We start from the raw sequence: 23717 nt of genomic DNA, 5'->3' as shown, positions 1-23717 counted from the left end.
TGGTTTTTGGTTTTGTTACTTAGAGTTTGGTGAATGATGTTTGACCATTAAAGTAGGTGGAACCCTGTGTTGTGAAAGTTTCAAGCAACTTTCTCATTTGGCTACAGTGTTTTTATCATGTATATTATGGGTGTTTTTGCTTTTTCTTTTGTATTACATTAAAAAGACATCAGAATGAGCTGTGAGTTAATGTTTCACTTGAAAAAGGTTATGGATTACACTCAGCTGGTTTCTCAGGCTGACACAGGGCTCATGATTAGAAGAATGAAAACAAACATGAATTGAAAATGTCACTAACCTTTATTGGGCCCTGAGAATCCTGGAGCCTGCGTGACAGGAGGCTTTCCTGTTTTCAACAGGATAAAGAAGATTGAAACAAAACAGCATGGATCTTGGCTATTTACATCTTTTAATGAATGCTGTACACGTTTGGGTTCCTTTGTTCGTCTCCCAGTTTTCAAGGGTTTAGCTGTGAAAAGTGTGGATGGTATCACATACTCTTATAAACCATGGAGCAGACATCTGTCTAGGATGCTTTTTCCTCCAAATTATGCTCAGTGTAAAGGGCCACATTTTAAGCCTCATTTGCAGCTGGGCGTGTATAAGGTAGCCAATTATCCCATCTGAATTTCACTGAGTTGAAAAATATTTTCAGATACACTATAAGTAAAGCTCTACGTTTGTGTGGGTGTGTGCTGAGGAGATATTTAAGATGAGAGACCTAATATCTTACATGTGGTGGGCCCATTAGGTTTGACTCCGAGAATACTGTCTTTATTTATTTTTTTAATTGTACTTCAGGTGAAGGTTTACAGAACAAATAGTTTCTCATGAAACAGTAGTACACATATTGTTTTATGACATTGGTTAACAACCCCACAACATGTCAACTCTCTCCCTTCTCAACCTTTTTTTTTGGTGAAAATATACATAGCCAAAGATACACCATTTCAAAAATTTCTACATGCACAATTCAGTGACATCGACTATGCTCTTCCAGTTGAGCTGCTATTCTCACTTTAGATGAAGGCTTACAGAACGAAATATAGTTCCTCATTTAACAGTTAGTGCACGTTGCACTGTAACAATGGTTAATGACCTCACAACACATCAACACTGTCCTTACTCAACCTTGGGTTCCCTATCACCAGCTTTCCTGTCCCCTTCTGCCTTCTGGCCCTTGTCCCTGGACTGCTGTGCCTCATTAGTCCCGTTTGGTTTTATGGGGCTGTCCACTCCCCCGCTGAATGGTGAACCTCCGAAATGACTTCACCACTGAGCTAAAAGGGTGTCTGGGGGCCATACTCTCGGGGTTTCTCCAGTCTCCTTTAGGCCAGTAAATCTGGTCTTTTTTTTGTGAGTTAGAATTTTGTTCTACATCCTTCTTCAGCTCTGTCCAGAACCCTCTGTAGTGATCCAGTCAGAGCAGTCAGTGGTGGTAGCCGGGCATCATCTAGCTGTACTGGACTCAGTCTGGTGGAGGCCTTGGTAGCTGTGGTCCATTAGTCCTTTGGACTAATCTTTTCCTTGAATCCTGTTCTCTTCATTCTCCCTTGCTCCCGAAGGGATGAGACCAGTGGAGTATCTTAGATGGCTGCTCACAGGCTTTTAAGACCCCAGACACTACTCACCAAGGTAGAATGTAGAACATTGTCTTTATAAACTGTGTTATGCCAATTGAGCTAGATGTTCAATAATACTGTCTTTAAAAACCTCTTATGACTGGTAAACAAGTGTATTCTTACCCTAGGTCCCAGAAGCTGATCAAGGTAGAGAAGAGTAAAATTAATGTAAACAGTCTGTTTATATGGAGTGTTCAGAGATTAAGCTGTGATATAGGAGATAACACATCTGATCAGTAATAATTTGTTCCGGCTTTAAGTTTCTACTAAGAGTCACAGTCTTTATTTCCTTATAGTGGTTTGGGCTTGGTTTTGATCTGGACCTAAATACAGATTACCTGGTAGCATATAAAACATAATAGTCTGTTTCTCTCCCCCTTAATTTCTCTCTTCACTGCCTCCTGATCTGGCTAAACTTGTGACAAATTGGGCTATATTTTTCACCAGTTTTATAGGTAATTTGAGAAAATATGAAGAAAGATGACTATGGTAATCTTCCAAATAAAATATATTACCTTTATCTGAGCTGTAACTGTATAGTTGTTGTTGTCGAGTTAGTTCTGACTCATAGTGACCCTATGTGCAACAGAAGGAAACTGGCCAGTCCGGAACCAACCTCACAATCATTGCTATGTTTGAGCCCATTGCTGTAGCCACTGTGTCTATCCATCTCGTTGAGGGTCTTCCTCTTTTTTACTGACCCTCTACTTTACCAAGCATGCTGTCCTTCTCAGGGACTGGTCCCTCCTGGTAAATATATAGTAGATATAGAATTTTAGACTTTTACAAATACATTTACTCTTTCCTGAATTAAAGTGAGTTCTATAGGTTAATGCTTAGTCCAAAATTGTTTAAAATACTTAATTTCCTTATTCTTGTGGAAACTAAAAGATTTTGATTTAGAGTGATGCTTTTGTCAAATCAATGCCCTGTTTCATGGAGGAACTCCGGTGTATACAATGGATTTATAACATTTTTTGGGCAGAGGATAAGTATTTGGGGAACACAAACCTGTGTCTTTATTCTCACTCCATCTAATTATATGCTGTTTTTATAAACACAGAATCTGTTTGCAATGTAAAAGAAGATCAATGTAATCTTTTGGCCATAAACAATTTTCATTTAAAAATATGGAGTATTTTCTATTTTAATTTTAAAATAGCCTTAGTAAAATTATTTCTCATTAATAATAATATGATAAAGCAAAATGATGCCCAAAGATTGAGCATTAGACCAACTTTATTTTTAAACATTAAGTTAGGAACTTTACTTGGTGGAAAGAAAGTAACTATTAGTGGTATGATATTTGTTTTGCTCAAAGTGACAATTTTATTTATGCTGCAATTAAAAAGATTTATTCATGCATATGTTGTTGTTGTGTACCGTTGAGTCGATTACAACTCATAGCGACCCTGTATGACAGAGTAGAACAGCCTCATAGCGTTTCACTATGAGTTGCGATCGACTCGATGGCAAGGGGTTTAATCTTTACCGGAGAAGATCGCCAGGTCTTCTCTCCCACAGATCGCTGATGGGTTCCAACCACCAACCTTTTGGTTAGCAGCTGAGTGCTTAACCATTGCACCACCAGAGCTCCTTAGAATGGGAATGAGAAAACATTTATATCAACTTTGGTTTAGTGGTGCCAACAAGTTTAAGAGTAGATTAATGCCCTCATCTTGATTTCTTTGCCAATGGTATTGTAAGCTTTTATCGTTTTCTCAGGTCCTTTTGACTCTTTGGTTAAGCCTCTCTTTTTCCTAATTTTGCCATGTCCTATCAGTTACTAGCTTTTCCTATCCAAATTACTAACGCTGTATCTGAGGATCATGGTCTTCCATCTCTCTTAGCGTTAGAGGGCCTTGCACATCCCTGACAACCACACAGATCTAAGGGATGGGGTAGCAACATCTGAATTATGGCCATTGAAAATGAAAACTTATCAGGTTATTTCCTGGGTCATAAATGAAGGCTGCTTTCTGCAGGATACTTTATGGTATTTGATTTTAGTTTGTGTTAAGGGTCCTGTGTTATTGGACTTCCATTCTTATGTGTAAAGAAAACAGCTCTTTCAGAACATGCAAGGACAAATCAGGTAGCCATCCCCAGCCATGCATGGTGCCTTACTAGTGTGGGCAGGGAATTGAGTTATTTTCTACGACTTCTCTCAGAAATATATTCAGTATAGCTCAATCAGTGAGTTACTTGGTTAATGTGTTGTTGTTGTTGTTAGTTGCCATCAAGACAGCTCCAACTCATGGTAACCTCATGTATAACAGAACAAAATGTTGCCTAGTCCTGCACCATCTTCATGATCGTTGGTATTTTGGTTGTTGTTGTTAGATGCCAGTGAGGTGGTTCCAACTCATAGTGACCCTATGTACAACAGAATAAAACACTTCCCAGTCTTGCACCATCCTCACAATCGTTATGCTTGAGCCCATTGTTGCAGCCACTGTGTCAATCCATCACATTGAGGGTCTTCTTCTTTTTCACTGACCCTCCACTTTACGAAGCATGATGTCCTTCTTCAGGGACTGGTCCCTCCTGATAACATGTCCAAAGTATGTGAGGTGAAGTCTTGCCCTTTGTAATGAGCACTCTGGCTGTACTTCTTTCAAGACAAATTGTTCGTTCTTCTGGTAGTCCATGGTATATTCAATATTCTTCACCAACAGCATAATTCAAAGGCATCAATTCTTCTTCAGTTTTCCTTATTTATTGTGCAGCTTTCATATGCATATGAGGTGACTGAAACCCTATGGCTCGGGTCAGGTGCACCTTAGTTTTCAAGGTGACATCTTTGGTTTTTAACATTTTAAAGAGATCTTTTGCAGCAGATTTGTCCAATGCAATGGGTCTTATGATATCTTGACTGCTGCTTCCATGGTTGTTGATTGTGGATCCAAGTAAAACGAAATCCTTGACAACTTCAATCTTTTCTCCATTTATCATGATGTTGCTTATTGGTCCAGTTGTGAGGATTTTTGTTTTCTTTATGTTGAGGTGTAATCCATACTGAAGGCTGTGGTCTTTGATCTTCATCAGTAAGTTCTTCAGTCCTCTTCACTTTCAGCCAGCAGAGTTGTGTCATCTGCATATCGCAGATTGTTAATGAGTCTTCCTCCAATCCTGATGCCGCATTCTTCTTCATATAATCCAGCTTCTCATGTTATTTGCTCATCATACAGATTGAATAAGTATGGTGAAAGGATACAACCCTGGTGCATACCTTTCTTGACTTTAAACCATTCAGTATCCCCTCGTTCTGTTTGAATGACTGCCTTTTAGTCTATGTACAGGTTCCTCATGAGCACAATCAAGTGTTTTGGAATTCCCATTCTTCTCAATGTTATGGTCTTGAGATGGTCTCTAAATTCAGGTGGGATATACTCAAGGTTGTACTTTGGCTCTTGTGGATTTATTCTAATTTTCTTCAACTTCAGCTTGAACTTGCATATGAGCAGTTGATGGTCTGTTACGCAGTCAGTCCCTGGCCTTATTCTGACTGATGAGCTTGAGATTTTCCAACATCTTTTTCCACAGATGTAGTCAATTTGATTCTTGTGTATTCCTTCTGGCGAGGTCCATATGTATAGTCACCGTTTATGTTGTTGAAAAAAGGTATTTGCAATGAAGAAGTCATCTGTCTTGCAAAATTCTATCATGTGATCTCTGGCGTCATTCTATCCCCAAAGCCATATTTTCCAACTACCAATCCTTCTTTTTTCCCGAATTTCGAATTCCAATAACCAGCAGTTACTAATGGGTCTTGATCGCATGTTTTATCAATTTCAGACTGCAGAAGTTGATAAAAATCTTCAATTTCTTCATTTTTGGCCTCAGTGGTTGGTGTGTAAATTTGAATAATAGTCATATTAACTAGTTTTCCTTGTAGGCGTGTGGATATTATCCTATCACTGACAGTGTTGTACTTCAGGATAGATCTTGAAATGTTCTTTTTGATGATGAACGCAATGCCATTCCTCTTCAATTTGTCATTCTTGGCATTGTAGACCATATGATTGTCTGATTCAAAACAAACAATACTGGTACATTTCAGCTCACTGATGCCTGGGATATTGATGTTATGCGTTCCATTTAATTTTTGGCAACTTCCAATCTTCCTAGATTCATACTTTTTGTTTGATTAGTGTACCATATGTTAAATCTCCTTATGGGAGGCAAAGAATTTGTAATTTTTATAATACTTAGAGTAGCTCCAGAAAAAATGTAATGATATTTTTCTGAAGTTGTGCTCATGTTTCAGCTATTTGACAAGAGAGTGATGTCTCCTGATTTGTCCAGGTCATGTTCCAGAGAGTAGCTCAATTTTTTTTTTAACAGACTGTAAACTGGATTTCCTAAAGCACAAAATGCACTGACCTAGTTTTTATTTGAGCTCTTGTGACTTTGGGGATGAATTTTAGTGATGTGGGAGCAAAATGTGGCAGCATTCGTGAGGAGAAAGACACAGCTGATAGGTTTTGGATTGGCTTGTAACAGCATCCCAGTGTCCCTGTCTGACTCATGAGCTGCCTGCTACGATTCTGAAGCTTCCAGCACTTTTAAATGGTGCTAATTATTTGGATATTGCTTGACTTCTTCCAACCACTTTAGGTCTTGGAAAAAAGAAATGATACGACTTTGATTGGTGGTGAGGGTGGTTAAACATATACCACTGGAAAATGACGTTTTCTATTTTCTCAGCCGGGGCAAGCCATTAACGAGCAAGTTTTTCTATATACTTTTTCCCACACTTGAGCTGGCGGGACCATGTCTAGCCTTAACTAAATAGCATGTGTTATACCTGATATTCTGGGAAAAGGGAAAATATATTCCAGGAAGAAATTCATATATAGTACACAGTTGTCTAGAATAGCCCTAGGGGTGTGCTAACTGTAACTCTTAAGCTATACATATCCTAGAACAATATAGCACTTTTGTTGGTGATCTTGTAATAAGTATTTGTTTTGCCTTGTTACCTGGGCGAATACCTACTAGACTAAATTTAGTTTTCTGTGCGTCCACTATTTTATCTGTGACAATTGCCTCATAGTTTTCAGTATTATGAGGAATGCCTCTTGCTAGTCCTGCTTGAAAATGCCTGGCTAATTAAGTTATAGAACCAACACAGGATGATTCTTGTTATTGGTATTAATGTGGTGAACACCTAGCTGTAAGCCTATGCAAAGATATTTTAGAATGGGTTACTTTCCCCTTTGCTGACAGCTGATTGTAAGTAGAATTTGAAAGGAGAGGGGCACTCTACTCTCATGGCCTGCTGGGATGCAAGGGCTCCTGGGGCTCTCCACTGATGGTGCTATCCCAAGCTCCAAGTTCATTTCTTACGCTACTCAATTGACAGTTGAACACAGGGACCACCCTTCTCTGGAAAAACTGAACTTAAGCCTTCAGATCACTAGAAATCTTGATTGGTCACCAAATAGCTTTATAGTGAACACCACCAGCCAGCAAGCCCTACCTATAACACATACCTATACACACACAATCACATATGCATGAGCACGCGTACGTGGGCACATGCACGTGTGCACACACAGAGTCTCTCAGTCTTTCTGTCTTTCTCTCAGCAGCACCCCACCTCCAACACTGTACTTCTAGAGTTTTCAAAAAATTATTTAGGCTAAAAGTATTTCCTAAAAATCCTGCCAACTTTATTGTACAAATAGCGAATTTGATTTGCTAAACGTTATTATTTCTTATATCATACAATAACTGGTGTCTTCATGTTTGCTAAAATATACATTCTTGACATACACCATCTTTGGCAGTGTATGTCAGGGTACATTGGTGGTTTGGTGTAACTCTGACTCAAATATCTGGCATGATAACTGCTTTTGTGAAACCATTCTGCTATTCTGACTGTCCTAAAATCCATTGCCATTGAGTCAATTCTGACTCATAGTGACCCTATAGGACAGAGTAGACCTGCCCTGTAGGGTTTCCAAGGAGCAGCTGGTGGATTCAAACTGCCAACCTTTTGGTTAGCAGCTGAGCTCTTAACCACTACACCACCAGGGCTCCATTCTAACTATAGCCAGCTTTTAATTACTTGCAATAATAGAGTGAGGAAGTGGGTTTTAAAAATTATTATATTTCACTTTGCTAAGTGTTTAAGCTTATATGGTTACATGGACAAATCAGTCTTAGAAGAAATACAATTAGAATGCTCCCTAGAAGCAAAGATAGTGTGATTTCAGTTCGCTTACTTAGGACACATTATCAGGAAAGACCAATTGCTAGAAAAGGACATCAAGGTTGGTAAAGTAGAGACTCAAGAAATGAGGGAAACCCCCAATGAGATGGGTTGATACAATAGGGACAACAATGGACTCAAACATACCTATGAGATGGCACAGGACTGAGCAACATTTCCTTCTGTTACACATGAGGTTGCCTTGAGTTGGAGCCTACTCAATGGCAACTAATAACAACAATAGTAATACCAACAACAGTTTGTTTATTTAAGCCACCTGCCTCAGGAAACTCTGAAAATCATTTTTTTTTTTTTTTTTTGCATTTTGTCACACTGCCTGCTTCTTGTTAACATTTTGCTGTTTCTGTCCTGAAGAAGCAGCTCCTTGCTCTCCAAACCTTCTTTGAAGCAAGGGTGATTTTTCTGCTTTTGAAGTTTCCATTAAAGGTCAGAGAAGACAGTGTCTAAAACTTGAACAAATCCAATAAAGTAGATGGAATATATGGAAAACATAGGTAAAAAGTGACATTTGCCTTGCACCCTGGCTCATCAGGGGACAGGTTGTGTTCTTAAAAAGTTGCTGAGACCTATCTCTCATGGTAGACCTTTTAAAATAATTTCAATCAGTCTTCTACAAAAAATTAAATATTGTGCATGTGCACATGTGTGTAAGGGGTTGATTTATTTACAGAATTTTTTCAGTATATCATAAACAGTTCAGTGTTTCAGGGACAGACTCCTATTAACCAAACTCTTGACAGTTGTATAGGTAGAATATTTTATTAACCTGCAGTAAGAAATATAAGGTACGGAGCACTCTCCCTGTAGAGCTACCTGGAAAGGTTTAGAATCGGAAGGTGGCCTGATAAGCCTGGAATCAAGTCTAGGGAGTTAATTATAAGCTTTGTATGTTTAAGGATAACAGGGTGTCAGATGAGAGTCTGATGAATTTATGACCATAAAAAGGAAGTTCCTCTCTTAGGATAACTGGGCAAGTCCCCAAGGGATGCCATCCTTTTCCTTGGACAAATGTGTGGATGAGCATTTATTTTTATATGTTCCATCCTAAGCAGTCTTCCTTTTGACCAACAAGTTTTTTCTGTAAGGATATTGATTAGCTTACAGTTACATTCTAATTCTTCTTCTTTTTTGCCTTGGACATGGTTTGTCTTGGTGGTGCTTATTGCATATATCTGATCTTAGGTACCGATTTTTAGCTAATTCTCAAGAATCTTACCATCGCCTTATGTATAGCCTACAACGGAAAAAAAAATCTTATAGCATGCTTTACAATAATGTATAAAATAATATACATTGTTTTATTTGATTCAAGATGCTAAATAGAAAACTGAAGAAGCAGCTCCATTGTCTTCCAAACCTTCTTTGAAACAAAGGTGATTTTTCTGTTTTTGAAGTTTCCATTAAGGGTCATAGAAGACAAACAGTGTCTAAAACTTCATCAAATCAAACAAATTTATGTAAAAAATTACTTGGTTAAAAGAATTGCGTCTATGACCAAAACAATTACATTTCAATCTGAATAAAAACAACCCAGTTAAAAAATCATGTAAAAAATGGGCTTACATTGTTCACGTGGTCAATAATTTTTAGTGCCTAAATCAGGTGATTATATATATCTTATATATATATAGTTTTTTCTTTGTTCGCTGAGGTAAATGCTTTTAGATGTCCTCGATTTGGGATGTTTTGCAATCTGTTTTTGACAAGTTCAGTTGAGAAAAAGTTCCAGGAACCACTTGTTGTTGAGAGCATCAACAGGTAACTGTATACTTGGCTAATGCTCAAATACAAGTTGATGTATAATTTGTTACACTCTGCAGTATGATAAAGGTGCCAGCATGGCTATGACATCATATAATGACCTCCACTGATTGTTTTACGACTTAAAATGGCAAGGTAATTCATAAATAATTAAACAGTGGATGTTTTCTAACTGTATAGTAAAAAAAAATACCGTTTGCATTTTAGAAATTGATGGTAAGGAGGTTTCAGATGATACAAATTGTATTAAATTACAATTGTGATCGTAACTCCACTAGCACAGACTCACTGCATGTGACAAAGGATACTGGTTGCCTCCTTGTAGAGTGTTGTACTCACACCCTATCTACGCAGACCTTATTTGCAACTGAACTGGACTCAGCTCTAATGGTATAGTATCTTAAAATTTAAGAACCCTCTGTCTACAGTGCTTTTAATTAATGGGAAAATTATTGCAGAACTTAGCTCAAAACCCATACGTCTGAGGTTGTCAGTGAAGATTTGTTGATGGATTATTGTACTTCATCTATTCAATGTCAATGGTTCTAGTAGTTTTACATACAGTAAATTGTAAGAACAACTAGTTTCATAGGAGGTGAAAAATGCATATCTCAGGGTTCCATGTTTCTGTGGGAAAACTATTAAACAGAAATACTAACTTTTAGATATTGTCTTACATTACTGCAGGAAATAGCTTGCCCCATACAATTTTTCAACTGTATTTCATTAAAACATAATAAAAGTCATTAAACATTGTTGTGGATTGAATTCTGTCCCCCAAAAATGTGTATCAACTTGGCTAGGCCATGATTCCCGGTATTGTGATTGTCCATCAGGTTGTCCACTATTTTGTGATCTGATGTGATTTCCTATGTGTTATAAATCCCGCCTCTATGATGTTAATGAGGCAGGATTAGAGGCAGTTATGTTAATGAGGCAGAACTCAATCTACAAGATTAAGTTGTGTTTTAAGTCAATCTCTTTTCAGATACAAAAGAGAGAAGTAAGCAGAGAGACAGGGGGGCCTCCTACCACCAAGAATGAAGATCCAGGAGGGGGGTGTATCCTTTGGACCCGAGAAGCTCCGATACCAGGGGAAGATTGATGACAAGGACCTTCCTCCAGAGCCGACAAAGAGAAAAAGCGCTTGCCTGTAGATGACACTTCAGGTTTGGACTTCTAGCCTCCTAGACTGTGAGACAATAAACTTCTGTTTGTTAAAACCATTCACTTGTGGTATTTCTGTTATAGCAGCACTAGATAACTAAGACAAGCATTCACTCATTTAAAGGTGTGCTCATCCCAACGTTTTAATTTTATTTAATGTTTAAAGGATTTTTTAAATTGAAAATGAATTTTATATTCACAAAAAATTTGGGAAAAGCCAAGTCATACACATTAATCAGACTATTAATTTTTGGCTATTATCTTCTAGTCTTCGGCCGTATGCATCGTCTCTCCTCTCCTTTTTTGTCTTTTTCTTAGTTGTCCAAGGTATATTTTATGATATTTGTCTATTTATGCTTTTTTCCTTTTTATAATTAAAATTTGATATTTTCATGTGTCATTGTTAACAGTCTGCTTCCAGATCAGCGTACTGGACTGGGCTTTGCAAAAGGAAGCCCTTACTGGGCGCCCAAGGTTTGAAAATTATGTCTAAAACTGTGGATCTCCTTACTTGTTTTGGTGTCCCCATTATGGACCACCAAGTCCTTGCCATTTCTTGTCACTAGCCCTGCAGCCTGAAGAGCAGTTGATTACTTTCTTAGTACCTAAGCTTTCGTTGTTGTCCTGGAATCTGATCAATGAATGCAGAATTTGGGATCACACCCTTGTTTGGAATGTCCCAGAAGCTCCCACACCCGCATACTCTCCTCATAAGCAACTCTCACTGGCCATTTCCTATTTGTCTTAGTCATCTAGTGCTGCTCCAATAGAAGTACCACAAGTGGATGGATTTAACAACGGGAAATTTATTCTCTCACAGTCCAGTAGGCTACAAGTCCAAATTTAGGGCATCAGCTCCAGGGGAACACTTTCTCCGTTGGCTCTGGAGGAAGGTCCGTGTCATCAATCTTTCTTTGGTTTGGGAACTTCTCCGCACAGGAACCTGAGGTCCTAAGGATGCGCACTGCTTTCTTGGTGGTTTGAGGTTCCCATGTGTCTCTGCTCGCTTCTCTCTTTTATATCTCAAAAGAGATTGCATTAAGACACTATCTAATCTTGTCAACCTCATCACAGTGATAGAATTTACAATGCATAAGGAGATCACATATAATCTCATCATAGTGATAGAGTTTACAACACATAAGGAAATCACATCAGATTACACAATCATACAACACTGGGAATCATGACCCAGCCAAGCTGACGGATATTTTTGGGGGACACAACTCAATTCATGACACTATTCCTTCCAGTAAGTGATGGGCAGTTACAGCGTAAACATATTCTATCTGCTGAATAATGATGATAAAGTCATGTAGCCTAAGCTAGCACTCTCAGTCTTTTTTTAAAGGAGTTTATTTTTTGTTATTGTTGAGAATCTACACAGCAGAACATACACCAATTGAACAATTTCTCCATGTAGGATTCAGTGACATTAATTACATTCTTCAAGTGGTAGAATCATTCTCACCCTCCTTTTCTGAATTGTTCCTCTCCCATTAACCTAAACACACTGTCCTTTAAATTTACTATCTAATCATTTGAGTTGCTATTGTCAATTTGATCCCATATTGATAGCTTTTAAAAGAGCACAATGCCTAAGGCAGACATTCTTTACTAGTTAAGCTAACCTATTGTTTGGTTTTAAGAAGACTTCAGGTGACATTTTTGGTTTAAAGTTTAAGATTTAAAAATTATCTTAGGGCAAGAGTTTCAGGAGTTCATCCAGCCTCCATGGCTCCAGAAAGTCTGGAGTCTATGAGAATTTGAAATTCTGTTCTACATTTTCTTCCTTTTGATCAGGATTCTTCTGTAGAATCTTTGATCAAAACAGTTAGTAATGGTAGCCAGTTACCATCTAGTTCTGTCTCATGGCAAAGGAAGCAATTGTTCATGGAGGCAATTAGCCACACATTCCATTTCTTCCTTCTATTCCTGACTCTCCTTCTTTGTTGTTCCAGGTGAATAGAGACCAATTGTTGTACCTTGGATAGCCGCTATCTCTCTTTTTAAAAAGGCAGCTCAGAAAGGAATTACAAATTGGATTTATATGTCTCTCAAATATTAAAAAGGGCCATTGTCCTTAGACTCCTGCTAATCTTGCTAAAGTCTGGTGCTTGCTCCTGTTCCCAACACCTACAAACTCTAGGAAGCTTCTCACTCTTGTACTCCTGATAGAACTTGCCCTCTCTCATCGTGCCACTACTTTCTTAGTCTCTCAATATACTCTCTCTTCCTGGCACCTGGAAACTCCCCACCAGCAACTCCTCCATCCCATAGCAAGACTGTGCAGACTCAAGGGGAGGGTAATTCTCTCTCCCTCATCATCTCTTCCCTCAAATGCAATTATAGGGAGAATTTGTCCAAGCAGACACTTGTACAGGGTATAAGGGTATGAGAATTTGTACAAGGTGTGAGGCAGAGAGAGAGGAGAAAGCTGGAACTTCCGCAAACTGGTAACTTTTATCACATCTAAGCATCAAAATATTTTTAAAACGGGTGTATGCATACTATGTCATAAGCAGCATAACTTTCTTAATTTTTTTCCTACTGTTGGACATTTAGAATGTGTTTTACTTCTGTAAAAAATGCTACAGTGAATATATTTGTCCTCATAGGATTTTTCTTTTGTTGAATTAAATAAGACAATATATGTAAAGTACCAAGTACAGTAAATAGTAGTTTTATTTTATTTCTTGAGATAAATTTCTAGAGAATGTACTATTGTGTTAAAATATATAAACAATTTACTGGCTCTTTATTTGTAGGGTCATATTGTTTTCCAAAAGATTATACAAGAGTTTTAGCTACATTTTATAATGTTTTGTCAATCAAATCAGTGTAAAATGCCTCAAGTTTCTTATGAATATCAGCAAGAATGAGTTTTCCTGCTTTTAGTATAGTTACTCCCTTATTGTGAATTGTCTGTTTATATCCTTGGCCCTGATTTTTTTTTTTTTTTTTAATAGCAATGCTTCTGTCACTTATATGTTTTATTTTTAATTAAACAAAATAAAATGATTTTTCACATTTGAATTGTCAGTTTTACTTTTGTGACTTATTCTGTACTTCAAGGTTAAGAAGGCTAACATTTCTTCATCTATCTGACAATCATTTTATTCTCTAGTCTGCTAATTTTTTAATAATTTGATTTTCTGTATTTATGTCTCTAATCTGGCTGGAGTTTATTTTCCTAAATGGTGTTAAGTGCAGATCCATATTTTTAATGAATTTGAATTTAACTCCTATATTTTAGATAATCCTCCCCATTCCCTTTGTAATGAATTCCTATTTAAACTGCATAGTTGGTATATTTATGGGCTTTCCATTCTGTTATATTGATCAAAATGTGCAACTTTACACTTGTTTTAATTATATCTGCTTTATAATTAGCTACGATGGAGTTTGGTTATGTGCCTTTCTCTTTCTGTTGTCACTAGTCAAACAAAGGCTGGACAAATCATTCATGGTTATTGCGAGAGTGTCCTATTGTGTTGGATTGTTACGATAATGAAGCTGCTTGGATTTTTATTTGTAACCAGGCCTAGTAATAAATGTAATTATTATGATATATTTTAATTCAAAAATCTCTCATCACAGTTCATTTTTTGGGTGTTCTTAAATATCGAACTCAGTTTCCCCAAGCTTATAGTCTAAACTACACACAATTTCAGAAGCACCTGTAGCCTTTTGGTGTTTGAAGCTACGGACACTTTTGTATTTTTTCAGAATTCCAGATTGGTCACTACACCCCTTACCTATGAATATTTTAGAGATAACCATTTGTGCATATTTAACCAAAAAAAAAAAAAGGAAGATTTATATATTTTGTTCCTGTTTTAGGTATGTCACTTAGTAGTAATTTTAATAAAAGATATACTTTATCTGATCTTTTCCAAGATTTCACTGAAATTATAGAACAAAGAATGAATTCATAATTGTACTGGAAAACAGGAAAAGGTGACTCAATATCCACTGTGGATGGGTGTGGGGAAATGCTCACTTTCATATGTGGTTAGTGGGAGTTTAAATTGCCTTAATTGTTTTTTGGAAGTGAAAATTCGCTGTTGCCATCAAAATAAAAATGTACATATCCTTGGAACTAGTAATTACACTCCTAGGAATATTTACTCCAAGAATATTTGAACATATGCTCAAAGATGTATGTGTTAGGGTAGTCAACAACCTGAATATTGATCAAAAGGATATTTGTTAAATGAATGCATAACTGTGCACATCCATATATACACTGTTTGTATAATTATATGTATAGACATTATATACAAGTATCAATGTTTGTGCATGCATTAAAACGTTTTGAAAATATTTACACGCTAAATTCTGAGCAGCGGCTACCCATGAGAAGAGAGTGGGAGCTAGCTGAAAGGTGGTGAAGGAGTAAGATAAACTTTTACTTTTTATACTATATATTTCTATATTGCTTGGGAAAATTTTAAATGGTCATCACAAGACTGAATGATATGCATGAAGATTCCTCTACCTCGTGTTTCACCCGCATTTCATTTTTCCATGAATCTGGGATCTCTCACATTTCTTTTTCCCTATTCTGATTTCAGTTGATTCTATCTTTGTGACTTCTCTGTCAATTTCAAAATTAACATGACTATAACTTTATGAGCAAGCGGTTTGGATGATATTTCTCCCTTGATATCGTGTTTTTTGAAAGAGTTTAAACCGTAAAAAACATAGTATGAGTTATTCGTTCTGCGTTTTCTTGTGATGAAATGTTGCACTCGAAACCAGGTTCAGTTTTTAAACTACAAAGTTGTTGCAAATACTTTAATATTTAAGTGTTTACAGTACCCTGGATGCGTTATCATATGTAGAATAGGCGTGTTGTGCATTCATTATTTCTACAGTCTAAACTGAAAAAACATACAGAATGAGGAACCAAAAGAACGAGCAAGCGTATTTTATTTATTATGATAATCCTCCTCAAGTCCCCTCTCCCCGCTTTTGATCTAGGTGAAAGCAAGCTGGGAACCTAATTAAACCAGTGCTGAGTGAGACCAGGAGACACGATGCACAAAACCATTTTGACCAACCAGATTTTGAAGGTGAGGTTAATTAAGAGCAATATACAAATAATCCCTGGAAATGGTGACATTTAAAAATGTGTTTTGAATATTCTGAGCAAGTTATGTAAATCACCAAGAGTGAAACTCTAAAGGAAATGTAAAACATGCAGGCTCACCTCTTAATACCTTTTGGTAATGTTTTCATTAGATTTAATGTTTGCTGGGGGACTGCGTATTTGGATATAATCTGATGACAGAAATGTTGTAGCCCGGTGGGATGTGGAGACATAAAGGAAGGAGCTGCCAAGACAGAGACCTGTAGGCAAGGGTCAGTGATAACATAACAAATGAATTAGGAAATGAATGACATTCTCTTGTCCTGTGGGGGATTTTGAGCCTGCCTGCAATGTAAGAAACAGAACTAACACGAGATGCTGAGGAATCAGCAGTTTAAAAAAGGGTGTGGCCTCAGAGTTCATGAAGGCTCACTCTTTGGGCTTTTGGAACGGAGATGACAAAGATTATAACCATGAAGCTATATTGTTTAAGATGCAAGTTGCATAGAACTTTTAAGGAATTGTGGTTCATGGGTTTCAATAGGACAAGTACGAGGCATGTGGTAATTGTTCTGATATAGCTGGGGAAACAAATATGGAATATTATTGATATTTTTAAGATCATACAATTGGCCGGTAGTGGGATAGAGAACAGATTGCAGGTGTTCTGATCCTCACTTTTATAAGATACCTGCAGATTTTTGGAGCAGAAACTTCTGGCACAGCTGCTTCTACAAACATTTCTTATTATACATGATATAATTCCATCATTAACTTCTCCCTGCTCCCTTCCCCAAATATGCTGGTCTCTTGGTCCTCCCCCATTCCTTCCATTTGTTTCCTCTTTTTCCTTTGTCATTGGCAGTGGCTGACCCTTTATTAAGACCTTATAACTTTGTTCCCCTGTATGATGTTTTTGAAAAACTTCTATTTAAAAAAATAGCTTTGGTATATATGTTCTAGAAACTACCCCAGAAACCGTTAATTCTCCTGTATACTGTCAGTTCTATCCTTGCTGGGTGTTGCCTTTTTGGGGGGTGGAGGAGTAGGGCAGACAATGCTGAACTATTTTATATTGCTCAGAATTGGACTTATTCTAGAGTTCCAGGGACTTAGGGAGTTGGAAATGTGCTCCGCATTTTGCCTATCAACAAAGCCTAATCAAGAATGCATTCTTTGCCAGCAATGTTCAAAACAGAGATGATTCCAAGCTGTGGCTTAGAAATAAACTCCTTTTATTGCATTTCAATTTATAACATTTTTTGCCTTCATTTTGTACAAATACTCAGGGAGTTTTCCCATTTAGAAGAACCTGAAGCAAAAATTAAGACATTTCATGTAATGCTACTCACGATCTGTCAAGAATTATTATGGATAGATATGACACTATTTTGAGTTCTGACAACAATCTACTTAGAATATGCTCCTACATACACGTGTATCACAGGAAGACTAATTGTCTTTGGATTAACAACATTAATGTAATGAGAATGGTTTATTATTTACGTCTCAATTTGTAAACTTGTGTCCTTTTTTTGCACAGAGTTTTTCTTTGATTTTCCTCCCCACAAGCTCTCACAGGATGTGGTCAGCAGAACTGCTCAAAATTAATTTAGACTCCAAGACAAACCACAGGTTATCCGACTGGTTTGTAGTAGCAGAATCAGGTAACATTTAAGAGAAAGATAAATATATATTTTAAAAATACCCACGGAAATGGAATTTTAGCTCAATTTGAACAATTCAGAAGTTTGGAAACTGGTATTTGCAAATTCATCCTGTGGATCTACTTGTTGAAATACTGCTTCTAACAAAAAAAAAAAAAAGAAAAAGAAAAGCAAGTGTAAAAAATGTTTAAATTCTTAGAGCCAGTAAAAATAAATCTCAAATACTTACATTAAAGTAACCCTGGATTTATCTGGCTAACATGGCAAGTCGTTATATACTTACCACAATTGAAATACACGGTTTTGGCGAGTAGGCCATTTCTTGAAACAATATTTTCACAGTTCATGAAATATAAGAGCTTGGGAGAACGCCAAATTAATCCTGAGGGAGAACATTATTGAAATGCTCATGATTTTATATGGGAAGCTAAGCAGAGGAAAGCTGAAAAATCTGATAGACAGACAAGCTGCCAAGCTGTGAACAGATGTGTTCTCAAGGTCCATTTAAAAGTCAGTGGTTTCTAATTCTGCACATTTTCCTGCAATGATAAAAATGAATTTTCAATAATGTTAGCTATGTAGTAGGCACTTTCTAAGTGCTTTATGTGAATTGTCTCATTTAATTCTTTCAAAATTTTGTGATTTAAGTTATTATTAAACTAATTTTACAAATGAGGAATCTGAGGCACGGAAATATGAATTGTTCACAGTCACACAGCTGGAACCAGGCTATTTGACTCTAGAACCTACACTCTTTACCACTTTATAATAGAGGTGATGGTGTTAGTGGTAACTGGGTTCTGTTCTGATGATCTACTACTGTGTAGCAATCTACTCCTGCCAAAACGATTTTATTTTACTCAGAATTTTATCAGTCAGGAATTCAAAAAAGGGCTTGTCTGGGCAGCTCACCTTTGTTCCATGTGGTGTCAGCTGAGGCAGTTAGACTGAGGCTGGGAGATTTGTTTCTAATAGGGTTCACGTAAATGCCTGGCAGTTTGGTGATGGCTGTCAGCTGGGAGCTCAACTGGGGCTCTTGGCCAGGACCCTTGGTGCCTCTCTACAAGCGCCTCTCCATGGTGCCGTTTGGGCTTCCTCACAGCATGCCAGATGGGTTCCAAAAATGAGTGTTCCAAAAGACAGGAAGTGGAAGCTGCCAGTTTCTTAAAGTCTAGACCTGGAAAACTGACCCAGCATCACTTTGACTATATTCTATTGGCCAAAATTGTTATCCAGAATCAAGAGGAGGGGACGTAGACCCCTCACTTCTTGATGGAAAGAGTAACAAGAATTTGCTACAATCATTCGAACTGCGTACCTTTTGGTTAGCAGCCGAGCTCTTAACCACTGCGCCGCCGGTGTTCCTTAATCTACCACAGGTGCCCAGAATAGACCATATGAGCCTATTTATTTAACATGTGACATGGATTAGGGTTTCTCAAATTTATCATTAACCTCTCTTTCTATATCAAATTAGTTTTAATTTGCCTTACTTTTGTTTTTAATTTTATTGGCACCTTTGAAGCTCCAATGTCTTGTCACCAGGTGGTTAGATCTGTTACTAGGTATGTGAGCCCAGGATTCCATTTACTTTTCTTGTATGGATTCAGCTCAGGTGTCCAGATAGTCGGTCACCAAGTGTGTGGTGCAGGCTCTTACCTACAGTCCTAGATTGGCAGGGGTGATTGGAGTAGTTACAAGTATCTGGCTGCAGTAGAGGGTCATGCACTGAGTAAGGCAGTGGGCTGATGGCTGTCCCTGAGTTTCTGGAGGAAAGCGTGTCCCTGCTCCCTAGAGTGTATAGGTGAGTGGGTTTTACAGCCAGACTATGGGCACCCGATACTGTTGGCTGTAAGGCCTGGGAGGCACCATTTATTCTTGGACCTCTGTTGCAGGTGGCTAGCTGGCATGCATGGGGCCACCAGTCCTCAGGCCCCTAATGTGGGTAGACGATGACCTTGTTTAATGGGCAGAGTGGTGTCAAATGTCGTGAACCTACCTCTCTGCCATATAGCTGATACAGTGAAGTTAGGCTTCAAGTATATACCCTGTTGTACTGTTCTAATGAAGGCCTATGCTGTTGAAATGGACCCACACAAGTCTATGAAGGGGTGAAAGGCATTCAAGGTCCATGGACCCCTTATGCCTGTGGCTAGACAAAGAAGCTTTGCCTGCCCTGAGTTACCGGCTTAGGGGAGCTGGCAGATTATTTTTTCCTGTTTGTTAATTTTTCTCTCTTCAAGGCTGGGAGAATGGCTCAGGGCTCCTGATGGGTCCTACTTCTGGCCCAGGGAAAGCTGACGCTGGCCCTGACCGGTGCAGAGTGGGAAGGAGCAGGTAAATGGGAGAGAGGTTCTTCCCAAACAGGATGTTTTTGATCCACGTGGTAGGTTAGACGCATGTACTTATCTTCTGCTGGTTGAGTGCCACTTTTCACTGGTTCTGGAGTCTTGAGTAGACTCTTTCCCAATGTGGAAAAAGCATCCAGAACACCACTGTTTGCCTCACTGTGCATGCCAGCTGATCTGGCCTGCAGGGTGTCGGTTCCTGCCAAGTCAGGTCTAGCAATTCCTTGCTGCTTCTGAATTGTTTATCCCTCCTCCTGCCACTCAGTACATTCCTCAACTTTGCCTTTGATGTTCAGGGCTCCTAGATTGTCATATATAATAGATTCACTTGTTTTTTCAGGTCTTTGTTTTAAGAGGGACCACTGGAAGTGCCTGACTACTACACCATTTTGGTTTTTTTTTTTTTTTTTTTTTTAATATTAATGGAAACTATGCTGAATTATTAAGTGTGTTTGAATTTTTGGTAGATATTATGGATAATATGTGGGGCACATATATCCTTAAGTTTTCTTTCAACTCTTAAACTTATAAATCTTTGAGAGAAGGATGCATTATTTTTAATAGTAAAATGTCTAGAACATAGTTAACCAGTGAAACCATTTGCCACTGAGTTGATTCTAACTCATGGCAATCACATGTGTGTCAGAGTAGAATGGCACTCCATAGAGTTTTCAATGGCTGATTTTTTGTAAGTAGATTCCTAGACCTTTCTTCTGAAGCAACCTCTGGTTGGACTCAAACCACCAGACTTTGGTTAGTAGCCAAACATGTTAACTGCACCACCCAAGGACTCCAGGATATAGTTGAGACTCTACATATGTTTATCACTTATAATTTTTCTTTTGCTCTAGGCAATCATAAGTTTTAACAAAGAATTGACTACAACCCAGAGAAACAAAATAGATAAAGTTAATTTGAGAATGCAAATATTCTACTTTATCTTTACAACATAAAAAAGCACAGCATTTCTCCTGTTGGGAGTAACGTTCCTAGTCTGTCACCAAACTCCATAGCTCTGAACTCTTTAGAGGCAGCAGCTATGCCTAATACATCCCATATACTGTATCCTCACAGCAAACACAGTACCCCGGGAAACAGCAGGTACTTAGTTAATATTTGTAGAATAAAACTTAACAGGCAAGAAAATTTGAATGTACCTAAAATAATATACTAGTAACTCTAATCTGCTAATAGATGCTTGTCTTTTTGAGAATCTGATGTATTGACTCCTAACGAAGCAGAAATACATCTGGTAGTATGAGAGTTTAGTATATGCGTTTGTCATTTTAAATGTTTTAATAGCATTGTAAATGAGGGACACATATCATCGATCTCTGATAAAGAAACTCAAAATGCACAAAGAGGTGAATATTAGCACATCATTTCAAGGATGTGTATTTACCAAACGCTTCTACTTATCTCCACCTCAAAAGGTAAGACCTCTCTGTCTTTCTAGTGAAAATGTATTTTAACCTAATTGCATGCTATTAGGCATTTTCTATTTAGCTAAAAATAACACTGAAGCCAGACACTTGGCATGAAGTACCATCTATTCATTTTGATTTAGAGTTTCTTCGTTTGATCTTCCTTTTTTTGTTGTTCTCGATAAAGAATAAATCAAACTGAATGTGCAGAGTACCACTTAGCTGGCTTTCTTGGTACCAGGCATGAGTTTGGGCTTCTGTCTGCATCCTAGGCTCTGTGGAACCCATACTGTCAAGCTGCCCCATAACACACCTGCCATCCTCTGCATTTCTGGTCTGAGAGTTCTGAGATTATTCAGTTTTACTCCAAGTTCAGAAACTCAGCTTTTCAAGGAATCATCTCACCTCTGATACTTTGGCTATGTTCACAAATACAGGACAAGGTTATAGAAACCATCCTCTTTTGCAGTAGATTCAAATATTTGATTAAAAAAATAGCTCCATGAACAGAATTCGGGTAAAAATGGGGTGTGCCAGATTAATAATTCACTAAGGAGAGATTTGTTCTTAATCTTTCATTAAAACCTTCTCAACTGAATAGCTAATCTTCAGATAGTGGCTCTCACATTTCTTGATTGTGAATCATCTAAATTCATTGCTTCTCTTCTTATGAGTATTTTCTCATTTAAGTATATGTTCCAATACCTTTCTTGCCATGGGTAGCAATTATGATCTAGCAAAGCAATGAGTAGAAAAGGAGCATGAAAGGAGAATCTCAAATAAACCCATTTGGCTACTTATTTTATATTCTAATAACAGCTCCATGGACAATAAAATTTAAATTATTGGATAAAAGTGTGAATATTTATAGTCTGCAGATTTTATTAATACTTGTGGTCTTTTCAACGACTACCATGAGTGATAAAGAATTAGCTGTGAGACTTGTATGTAAGAGATCACTATGAGTTGGAATCAACTCAATGGCAATGAGTTTTTTAACACTGAAAGACACAGGATGATGAGATAGAAAAGATTAAGAATAGAAATAGGAATTTTTAAAATCCTATAAAAATTATAGAAATTATCTGTCAAGTCAGTAAAAATCTGGTATTAAAGATAATAATAATAACAAAGACAAACATAATAAAAACCAATACCCATATTCTTTAGCACACACATTTGGAAAAGAAATTAAAATCAATGGAAAGAAGAAGAATTCAGAAAGGTGAATAGTTTGAGTCAACTTCTCTTTTACATCCTTCCCCAATCTTGATGAAAACATCCATAAACAACTTCTCATAGAAATGGGAAATGATGAACTAGGGCATTTACAAATCTCACTTCCAACTTCACCAAGGCCAATTGCAAGTGGCTTATCTCAGAGAAATAGAGCACCTTCATGCCAGCAGCTTCAGTGGGGGGTTGCATTTTACAAGCACACACACAAAATTATGAAAATGAGCATGTGTGGAGGTTTAACAGCTAATTTTCCAAGTTGATTATCTTGGCCAGTTCATTGGAATGCTTCTTAGCTAATTTAATTTGTTTCATCCTTTTTATTGTCTCGTTTAAATAGCAATTAGGGGAGATAGCACTCCATTTTGCCTCCTACTTGCCCCTTTGCTAAATCATGATTTCGCCCTGTGCCAGATAGTTACGGGTGTACAAAGAGATGGCACTGGTGAAAGGCAAAATGGGTGAACGTACTTGACTCAAGCCTGAGTAACACAAGAAAAAGTTGCCAACGATCAAGATGTATGTGTGTGAGTGTGTAGTGAATACCTTAAAATAACTTTTTTTTCCCACATATTCAGAAAAGTAAAACATGCTTGACTATTTGAAAGCTCAGATTCACCTATGGGATGTCAACCAGCATGTTGCAGCCATTAAAAGTCTGCTATCAACCTGATTAAAAATTTAGAACTCTTCTATTATGTATCTCCTATTTTAAAACTGCATATTTGTGTATGTGGCAAACAGCTAATAAATGCTACAATGTATTTCAGTACATTGTCATTAAAAGGCATTTATCAAGTTCTCATTTATATGTAGCCTTATCTTACCAGTTACCTGCTGCCTTTGAGTCAATTCAGACTCAGGATGACCCCATGTGTGTCAGAGTAAAATTGTGCTTCTAGGTTTTTTTTAAAAAATATATATATATTTTATTGTGTTTCAGGTGAAAGTTTACATAGCAAATGAGTTTCCCCGTTAACAATTTTTACACAAACTGTTTCATGCCATTGGTTACAATTTTTACAATGTGTCAGCATTCTCATTATTTCTATTCTATTTGTTCTGTTTCCATTGATCTAGCTTCCCTTTCCCTCCTTGCCGTCTCAGATCCTTTTGGGTAACTGTTGACCATTTGGTCTCATACAGTTAATTGTTT

Source organism: Trichechus manatus, unplaced genomic scaffold (genome assembly GCF_000243295.1).
Source record: "Trichechus manatus latirostris isolate Lorelei unplaced genomic scaffold, TriManLat1.0 scaffold00043, whole genome shotgun sequence".
NCBI classification, from domain to species: domain Eukaryota; kingdom Metazoa; phylum Chordata; class Mammalia; order Sirenia; family Trichechidae; genus Trichechus; species Trichechus manatus.
The sequence above is the reverse complement of the archived record's forward strand: the minus strand, read 5'-3'. Positions refer to the sequence as shown.